This window comes from Dendrobates tinctorius, unplaced genomic scaffold (assembly GCF_039654945.1).
Source record: "Dendrobates tinctorius isolate UK_male_01 unplaced genomic scaffold, ASM3965494v1 ptg000126l, whole genome shotgun sequence".
In the NCBI taxonomy this organism is placed as follows: domain Eukaryota; kingdom Metazoa; phylum Chordata; class Amphibia; order Anura; family Dendrobatidae; genus Dendrobates; species Dendrobates tinctorius.
This window is the reverse complement of record NW_027361794.1, coordinates 27,395,166-27,405,674: the sequence shown is the minus strand read 5'-3', so window position 1 is coordinate 27,405,674 and position 10,509 is coordinate 27,395,166. Positions and strand designations below refer to the sequence as shown.

General features: G+C 50.4%; 1 pseudogene; it reads left to right on the top strand.

Annotated features, from left to right (window-relative positions):
- Window positions 1-4,141: 4,141 nt before the first annotated feature.
- LOC141047206 (uncharacterized) overlaps window positions 4,142-10,509 on the top strand; it is a 312,027-nt pseudogene continuing 305,659 nt past the window's right edge.

Below are 10,509 nucleotides of genomic sequence, written 5' to 3'. Positions count from 1 at the left end.
CTGAGACCTGTTTGGTGTCTATGACCTGTAATGACCTGGAGAATCATAATGGCAGGGCAGTCTTAGCATTTGGTGAATATGGTAGAAAGAAAATCCAAAAAACGTTGTGGCGTTACACTTTTTTTTGCAATTTCACCGCACTTGGAATTTTTTCCCATTTTTGAGTACACGATATGGTAAAACCAATGATGTCGTTCCAAAGCACAACTTGTCCCGCAAACAACAAGCCCTAACATGGCCATACTGACGGAAACATAAAAAGTTATGGCTGTGGGAAGAAGGGGAGCGAAAAACAAACGCAAAAACGAAAAAGTGCAAAGTCTCTAAGGGGTTAACAAACCCTATTTTTCCTTCCCCATTCTCCTCCTTAACCCTTTCTCCCCTTTATTCTGCCTCTCTCTTTCATGACTTTACATTTCTCTTTTTTGCTGTTGTTTGGTTCTTGTCTGTATTACTGGGTATTTATAATCGGTCTCTCCCCTTTTTCTTTACCCCATTTATGTAAATAAATCCTTAATAAAAGCTACTTTACCATAAAAGGCGCCCGCTGTGCGCCCAAGGCACACGGCTGATCTGTGCGGATTTGGGGCTTTTTTCTCTCTAATAAAATCGCAGGTAAAAAACTGCAGAAACTTTATTAAGTGCAGAATCAAAGCTTTTCTGTCCTCTAAAAAGCGCAATAAAAACGCGGCTTCACATCTGCACCAAGAACGCATCAAATAAGGGGGAGAAGATCGTTATAGGAGATGGTGCGGATCCTGCAGAAAACAAACACCGTATTTCTACAATGTGTGAACACGGCCTTAGGCTAGTTTCACACTAGCGTTTATGAGCGCAGCGACGGCCTGCGCATGGCCGCCGCTAAGCCCCGCCCCTGACACGCCCACCGGTAGCTCCGCCCACCAGCGCATGACGCTGCATGCGCCCTGCGTCCCCTATCTTTATCACAGGGGGTGCAGGCCGTGCGCAGTATGCGTTTGGTGGCGCATGCGCCTTTTTGACGGTGCGCCGACGCAAGCAAACTGCAGCAGGTTGCATTTGGCGCAGGTTGGCGCACCGTCAAAAGGACGCATGCGCCGCCAAACGCATACTGCGCACGGCCTGCGCCCCCTGTGATAAAGATGGGGGACGCAGGGCGCGTGCAGCGTCATGCGCCGGTGGGCGGAGCTACCGGCAGGGGCGGGGCTTAGCGGCGGCCGTGCGCAGGCCGTCGCTGCGCTCATAAACGCTAGTGTGTCCCGGATTTGGGTCTACGCCCTGCAGTCTCAGGCGTCTGCTGAATTTCCCTCACTACCAGCGCCCCTCTGACAACTCCTCCTGCTGGGGGAGAAAACAGTGGTAAATGGCCGCGGATTAGGGTGAGGCCAAAATTTGCTGCTATGCGCGCCACATGCTCTGTGCCTCTATCTGTGCTTCAAAAGTTGTGAGGTGTGCACAGTTACTTGGTGTAACACTGGTGGATGTGGACCCACTGCACCATCGGCCAGGCTTACCTACACACATGGCTCCGCTCTGTACACCTCGTACACACATGGCTCCGCTCCGTACACCTCGTACACACACGGCTCCGCTTCGTACACACGGCTCCGCTCCGTACACCTCGTACACACACGGCTCCGCTCCGTACACCTCGTACACACGCGGCTCCGCTCCGTACACCTCGTACACACGCGGCTCCGCTCCGTACACCTCGTACACACGCGGCTCCGCTCCGTACACCTCGTACACACGCGGCTCCGCTCCGTACACCTCGTACACACGCGGCTCCGCTCCGTACACCTCGTACACACGCGGCTCCGCTCCGTACACCTCGTACACACGCGGCTCCGCTCCGTACACCTCGTACACACGCGGCTCCGCTCCGTACACCTCGTACACACGCGGCTCCGCTCCGTACACCTCGTACACACACGGCTCCGCTTCGTACACACACGGCTCCGCTCCGTACACCTCGTACACACACGGCTCCGCTCCGTACACCTCGTACACACACGGCTCCGCTCCGTACACCTCGTACACACGAGGCTCCGCTCCGTACACCTCGTACACACGAGGCTCCGCTCCGTACACCTCGTACACACGAGGCTCTGCTACATCCACCCTGTAAACCCCTCCTGACCCCACACATAAACTTCCCCTCATCCAGCACCATGACAACCAGCACAGCAGAGTCCTGCACACACTGAGGCCCCTGATCATGTGACCCCTGACTCCTCCCCTCCTGTCACCTCATCACAGGTCCTGTGCACAGAGCAGTCATATATGTGGCAGACGCTCCTGGACCTTCTGCTTTCTGGGCCGGTTCCTCCTGTGAGTCCTATTAACCCTTTCGCTCCCTGTCTTCTCCTTTCTGACAGGACAATCTCTGAATTCGGACAGTGTGACAGGAATTTCAGCAATGTGGAAGGAAAAAATGACAATTTTAGTGTTTTCCTCACAGAAATGTGACTTTCCCCCCAATGTATCATTGTCCTACAGGTGACAGGAGCGCTGAGGCCGCACAGTGCGCCGTGTCTCCTGAGTGCCGATACCCCACAGGCTCGGGAGGGAAGGGGCGCCATTGTGGCTGGGATAGACGGCGGACGCCGTGTGACGTGTGAAGAGCGCTGACACCAGAACAGCAGAGACCCCACAAGTGGCCCCATGTTACCCCCTCCACCTCTGGGGGGCTCCTCTAGGGGGCCGGGAGGATTATTAACCCTCAGGGGGTCACAGAATTGTGTAACATTGAGCGGAGGAATGAAATGTTCCCACTAAAATGTCGCTCCGTCCCCAAGTCTGTAATTATCACACGGGAGAAGAGGAGAAAACAGAAACCACTTGTTCCACAATTTCCCCTGAGCGCCGATACCCCATAAGGGGCCGGACACTCCTCAGGAGGGAAGGAGCGCCGTCTGACAGGGCCGAGTCTGCTCTTATGGTGTTAGGGGGTCACATTATCAGAGCCCCCGATAAGAGGCGCCATGTTACACCCGCCACCTCTCAATTACTCATCTTTCTCCCAGAATTTTATACCATTGGGCGATGAGGAAAATATAATTACATTTTACCACAAAAGGCAGTTTTCTCCCCAGAGCAGCCATAGAAGCTGTCAGTGCTGAGAGAGAGACTGGATTGTTACAGGAGCCTGAAGAAGGAGCCACTGTGCTCTGCAAGCTGCAAACATACTATTATCTGGTTATAAAGGCGTCACTCCTAGAATACTTATATCATCATTGGGCAGAAAAGTCTTCACATCCATCTTGTAATATGGGAAAGTCTAAGGCCAGAAATAATCCCCATAAATCACTGTACATGGAGACTTTGGGATCAGATCATTTCTGTCCGTTGTGATTGTGGAAACAAAAAATCTTTTCTAAAAGCCTCAAACTTCTGTGTGTGACTCAGAGCTGAGATCTAACGTGAGAGAAGATTCCAGTGCGGGGAAGACGGGAAACCTTCATATAGACGGCCGGTGGGGATGGAGGCAGTGACCGACTCTGGCCAAATCTGTCTCTAGAGCCATAGTAGAAGATGAAGATGTCGTCCTCATCATGAAGGAGTTATTTCTCATGTCGCGTGTAATGAATATCTCCTGCAGTATCGCTAATGCCGATTCCAGGGTCGGTAATGAGACGAGAATTAGCGTTATGGAAGATGAGTCTATGAGGAACGTGTTCAGCTGCCGACTCCGAGGAGGAAACTGCTTGTTGTCTGTGGCCTAAATATATAGGTTTTATTAGTAGATGTCAGGGAAGAAAACTAAACCCTGTAAGATAATAAATCTCCTCATATGTTTCCCTTATTATCTCCAGTAATTGTATTATTACACAGGATTCTTATGATGTTACATCGGATCATCTTCTTCTCATTCAGGTCTCTACAATATCGGATCCTCTCAGTGAAGATCTTCTACAGAAGAGAATTTTCCTGATTTCCCCATCAAGGATGGATATGGACAGAGACAAGATGGCGGAGAGGATGTTACACCTCACCCTAGAGATCCTCTTCCGTCTCACTGGAGAGGTGAGAGATTCTGATGACGTCACATTACATCATTCTTATCTATGGGAATAACAGATGGACAGAACTGGAGAGGTGAGGACTCTGGAAATGTCTGTAGTGAGATTTATTAATGTGTCTCTCCATAACCAGGATTACACAGTGGTGAAGAAGACCTCTAGTGATCGCTGTCAGGACCCTGTGTCTGAGGGATGGGGAAGACCCCTGAGCCCAATCACGGGGCCTCCACCTCACCCCCTGATCCATGAGGACATCAATGACCAGAAGATCCTAGAACTCACCTACAAGATGATTGAGCTGCTGACTGGAGAGGTGACACTGCTGGGAATGCTGGGACATTATACAGTAACACTATGAAGGGATCGGGGGATGACGGTATCATTGTATGTGTCAGGTTCCTATAAGGTGTCAGGATGTCGCTGTCTATTTCTCCATGGAGGAGTGGGAGTATTTAGAAGGACACAGAGATCAGTACAAGAACGTCATAATGGAGGTTCCCCAGCCCCTCACTTCTCCAGGTAATAGACAGGACTAAATACACACAGCCTATAATTATCTGTATGTAGAGAATGAATTCAGTCCCTGTATGTGTTTCCTCCAGATCTATCCAGTAAGAGGACAACACCAGAGAGATGTCCCCGTCCTCTTCTTCCACAGGACTGTAACCGAGAAGATCCCAGTGCTCCTCAGGATCATCAGGTAGATGGAGAGAAGGTGTCAGGAGATCTCCCCTATGATGTGTAGACGGCTGTGAAGGTCTTGTGCTCAGTCTTGTTTTATCCACCAGTATTATATGTTTTATACTTGTGTAATGAGAACGGTGGAGATGGCAGGATTAGAGCTGATCATAGATGGAACTTCTCCATCTGTCTGTGACCTTTTACAATATTTGTTTCAGGGTGAAGATCTGACCCATATTAATACTACAGAGACATATGTGAGAGAAGATGAGTGGTGTAAAGAGGAGATTCCCACCTATGACTACCCAGGTGAGTAGTAACCACTGAATGCAGAGACGTCACAGATTCTTCTCAGTCACCGGCTGTGGCTGCTTTATCGGTGGTGTAGTCCGGCCGTATTACCATGATCACCATTTTGCCTCTAGACCACAACATTTTCCTCCACCCAAAACTGTTCAAATGACTTTGGGCATTGAAAGCCCTTTTCTATAGAACTTACAACCTGGAGATTCCACCTACCCCCTGGAAGTCAAATGACAGCCTATGCAGAATGCGCTGAAAGGTTAGAAAATCATTTGAAGAAAAATATTATGCTGGGCCTGAAAGAGAAAGCGGAGGGTAATGATGCTGTTGGCTTCCTAGATCCCTGAGATCTTATTGGATGAATTTTCTCTCCCTTCTGTGCTGCTGAATGTCTCATGACCAGGTCCAGTCTTTCTGGTCAAACTTTGCTTTTATGATGTGCAGTGAGGCCAAGTGTGAATTTTTGTACAATAACTAATTTCACTTTATCCCCACTTTTCAATTTGTGTTAAAACTACCGTAGTTTTAGGACTATAAGACGCTTGAGGAAAATGGGGGGGTGCGTCTTATAGTCTGATGTACCGGCTCTGGATGTGGTGGGAAGGTGGTTGAACGGCAGATGGTCACAGGAGGCTGGAGCCGGTGGCTGCGGCTAACTCGTGTTCCCGCTGCTAAAGAGAAATTAATATTCACTGCATTCCACGCCCATGGGCTTGGAGGACAATGAATATTCATTTCTCTTTACTAATAGTGTCTTGATCTGATTACCCCCCCAAACCCGGTCCTGGTATGCATGGCCCCATCCTTATAATTGGCCCACACCCCCATCCCCATCCTGGTATGCATGGCTGTTGTGAACACTTGTGACCTGGCTTCTGAGTTTGGGCTCCCTCTGGTGGTTGCTGCAGGTAATGGAGCTGGTCGGGTTGACAAAAGTCAATCACCTGAAGATGATGATTGGAGGTCAGGTGTTACAGACTGGGAAGATTTAAGTGAGCAACCTTCCCTCAATTGTTGCTGGTGATTTGGCTTCTTCCTGTGCATTTGGAAGTCTGCCTGCCCCCTGCTTGGTCCTGCATCGTTCAGATAAGTCATTTGTTTGCTGGAATCTTTTTGCATTTGATCCAGTTTTTGCCTTTCTCTGATTTCTGCTTTGCGGGTGTTAGTTCAGCCTTGTTCCCTGCGGGGACCTGTGCTGGACCCTGTTGTGAACTCATTTTCTGGTCTACCAGTTGTGAGTTCTCCTTCCGGGCTCCCTCTGGTGGTAACAGGAGGTAGTGAGGTTGATTTAATTAGTAGAGATCTGCCACCTGATGATGAGGATAACGATTGGATCTCTGGAATCTCAGACTGGATTTAAGACAGCCGACGCCCTATTCTGGTGCTGGTGATTCCTTCTGGCTTTTCAGGTCTTGGTTTTCAGCTCTGTTCCAGTCATCTCAAGCTAAGTGTTTCTGCTAATGTTCACACTTGATTTTGTTGGTCTATTCAGTTTCTTGTGTGATCAGCCAGCCCCAGCTGGGGCTGTGCTGAATTTCCACTCTTATTTATCTGTGTTTGCCAATTTGCTTTTTGTCCCTTATTAGATTGGCCTCTTTTTTGCTCTGTCTCAGAATATTTCAGAGTGCTGATATAGTGGGAGAAGTCTAGTGACTTCAGGGTTAATTTTGTTATCAGAAGTGTTGGACATTATTTTTGTAGGGTTTTTTGGGCAGATTGCAGACAGTGCCTTTCCTTTCCTGTCCTTTCTAGTTAGTTTGGGCCCCATTGTTTGCTCAGCCTATTTTCCTGCCTGTGTTTGTGTTTTCATCTTGTTTCACTGTCAATACATGTGTGGGGTGTCATGATCTGAATTTGATCTGACAGTTTTAAATTGCACAGGGTGAACTTTTTTTACTTTGGCAAGTGCCAAGTGACTTGACTGTCCCCGGTGGTGGTTAGTGGTATTGCACTTTGGGTTTAATGTGCACATAATTATGGTTCAGGTGTGGGGCTCTATAAATGAGTCTCAGGGTGTGCAATCACTGCTGGTGATATTCATTCATGGATTCTGAGTTGGTGAGAGCCTGGTGGAAGGATGGAGCTGAGGAGGAGTCCTGTGCAGCTTAGCCAGGGGGGAAGCGTGTCAGCTATGGTGTCTGGACGAAGGGCTGGCATGGCGTGGTGGGGTCGCAGTGATGGTGTCAGCGGGAAGTGTCTGCATGGACTGGTGGAGTGGCAACTATGGAGAGTGGCACTCACCATGTGGGACTTGGCTGCTGAGCTGGACTCAAGCATGCTTGACTTCGTGTCAGAAGCTGAACTCATCTTTGGGACTCTGTTACTAAGCAGCAGCAACTGGTGGTGGACTCTGCTCCAAGGGTGCACTAAGGTGAAGGATCCTGTTATGGTGATGGATCCAGGTGGAGGAGAAGATGCACACAGGTGGTGGGCTCTGTTGCTAGGAGTGTACGCAACAGAGCAAAGCTAAGTGGTGTTTCCCCTGTATTGTCTCTTTCCTCATGTGTGTTAGTGCAGTGGTGGGATTAGTCTCCGCACCGACCTATTCCCTAGTGAGGGTTTAGGTTCAGGGCGAGCAAGGGGTTAAGGTTCGCGTACGGCGACAGGTGCGGAGCCTGTATAGGGAACGTAAGGAGTGCAGGGACACTGGCTCAGGGGAGCTTAGGAGGTCTCCACGTCCCCCATTCCCTATCGCAGGGCCCACCATTGTTAAAGTTACCCAGGTTCCCCCTTTATTATTTGATTATTGTATAACGTGTAATTACTAAATTCGCCAGGTGGAGGCAGCGTATCCACCTGCACGTTTTATTATTTAAATGCGCCCCACTGGAGGCGGTGTATCCAGGGTCACGTGTGTTATGGGTTCACCTTGCGGTAACCGCTGTGTGCCCAGAGACACGTGACCATGACATGGGGGCTGTCTATTCCTTTGGGGTCTGCTCTGGGTCAGTTAGTTTTCCCCTTTTCTTGCTTTAGGCTTATTTAGTCCTCCGGCTGTGACGAGGCATCTAGATTCATCGTAGGAACACTCCACGGCTGCTGCTAGTTGTGTGGTTAGGATCAGGGGTCTGCAATCTGCATTGTTACCAACCTCTCTGGCTTTCTGTGACTTAGCTTGTTTAGTTTTCCTCCTCGGTGACCCATTCATAACAGGACCCTGTTCCATATGCCACAGCTCATATCAGTGTGTTCAGTATTGCTAATCCCCTGCTATGTCAGTATCTTTTGTTTTGCTTCCAGTTCACACCAGAATTCTGATCTAGTGGGGGACAAGTCGTGTGGCCTCAGTATTTTTGCATATCATACGTGTTGGATTTTTCTTAGGGTTTTTGCATGATTGCAGACAGTATCTTTCCTGTCCTGTTCTATCTAGACAGTTTGGGCCCCATCATTTGCTTACTCTATTTTCTACCTGTGTTTTGTGCCTCATCTTGTCTCATCTGCAATATATGTTCAGGGGCTATCTATTCCTTTGGGGTTCTACTCTGGGGCAGTTTAGCTTTCCCCTTTCTTGCTTTAGGCTTAGTTAATTCTTTGACTGTGCTGAGGCATCGTAGGTACATCCCATGGCTAATTCTAGTTGTGTTGTCAGTTTAGGGGTCTGCAATCTGCTTAGTTACCAACCTTTCTGGTTATCTGGTTGCCTAGCCTATTCCCCAGCTATCCTGCTCAGTTACCTAATCATAACACATGGCCCCATTAGAAAACATTAAAAATGCAAACCATTACACTAAGGCCGGTTTCACACTAGCGCATTTTCAACGCGCGCACGGCCGGGGGTAGCTCCGCCCCCGATCCGGCTCTCTGCCCGGCGTGCCCGCCCCTTCCTTGTAGCGCCGCCTCCTAGCGGACAGCGGCGCCTGCGATCGGCGCACCCTATCTTTAGCATAGGGTGCGCCGATCGTGCGCAGGCCGTGCGCTAGTTGCGCTTTGACCTGCGCTGCGCACTTTTGACGGTGCGCCGTGCGCGCCAAAATCCGAAAAGTTTGATTTTGGCGCGCACGGCGCACCGTCAAAAGTGCGCAGCGCAGGTCAAAGCGCAACTAGCGCACGGCCTGCGCACGATCGGCGCACCCTATGCTAAAGATAGGGTGCGCCGATCGCAGGCGCCGCTGTCCGCTAGGAGGCGGCGCTACAAGGAAGGGGCGGGCACGCCGGGCAGAGAGCCGGATCGGGGGCGGAGCTACCCCCGGCCGTGCGCGCGTTGAAAATGCGCTAGTGTGAAACCGGCCTTACCTACCCCGCGCTTCCTCACAGCGTCCTGCTTCAATGATAGCAACTGCTATATGCTTGTAAGCAGCACTTGGCAGAGACATCATGCGCTGCTCACAAGCAGAGCACAGATGCCAGGACTGTGCACTCAAAGGGCAGTGAGTATTCATTGCTCTTCAGTAGCGCGCAGTGTCAGCAACTAGCTTCCTGCTGCTACCGGTGGTCACATGTGCCGCTACTTAAGAGAAATGAATATTCATGAATACGCACTGTTCCCAGCGCTGCTTACAAGCATAAAGCAGTTGCTGGCACCGTAGCAAGAGGCTGCAAGGGAGCACCGGGTAGAAAAGTGTAATGGTTTGTTTTTTTTAATGTTTTCTGATAGGGCCATGCATACCAGGATAGGAATGGGGGTGGGGGCCACTTATAAGTATGGGACCCTGCATACCAGGACGAGATGGGGCTGTAGGTTACCAGCAGGTGTGTTGGATGCTGTGACGAGCAGGGGGCAGAGCAAGTGTTAACGGGTGTCTTTTTATAACCAGAGAAAAAGATAACAACGCTTTCTCCACGCAGGGAGTTAATATATACAAGATGCACAGAAGTATTGCGCGGACAAATATGTGGAAGTTCAGTATTATGCAGTGACAGCTTGACTTCACCTGTCAACAATGGTAACAACGAAAAAAGAATTGCTAACGACAGGAGAGGAAAAAACGGTAGGGTTCAACTTATCAGACTGTCGTCCGAAGGGAGGTGGTTGAAAGATTCCACGATGGCGCCGCAGACGGCGCGTCACATTGAGGAAGCGGTCCTGGATGAACCGGAGGCACTCTCTCTTAGCGGTGAAGAAGAGTCCGGGACCTTTTGGTGGGCTGCTGTGTGTCCAGGTACCGGTGGCTGTTGTTTCGGCGGATGAGGCGGAGGGTTCTGGTATCAAGGCCGCAGCCGCGGATGTAAAGTCAAAGTCTCCGACGGGAGCCGTGAGCTCTACACTGTCTGCTGTCAAGCGTTGCACAGTACGGTCAGCGCTTCCTGCCTGCGGTCACGTAGGGTCGGCGTCCGGCAGCGGGAAGCGGTCACTGGTGCTGTTGCTGGATGTTGGGGGGTGCGCACTCTAGCGCAGTCTGTCGTCAGTAGTGTTACCCACTGGGAGGGAGCAAACTTTCCTCTGCTGCACCTCCTGTCTTTCCGCCAGAAACCCCAGGTTCCGGCGCACCCCCCTTTTTATATCAGACCCGCCCTTTGCAGCAGAGGTCACAGGTCTGTCCCCGTCAGGTTCTCTGTCCCCCTGCCACACTAGTGGCAGTCC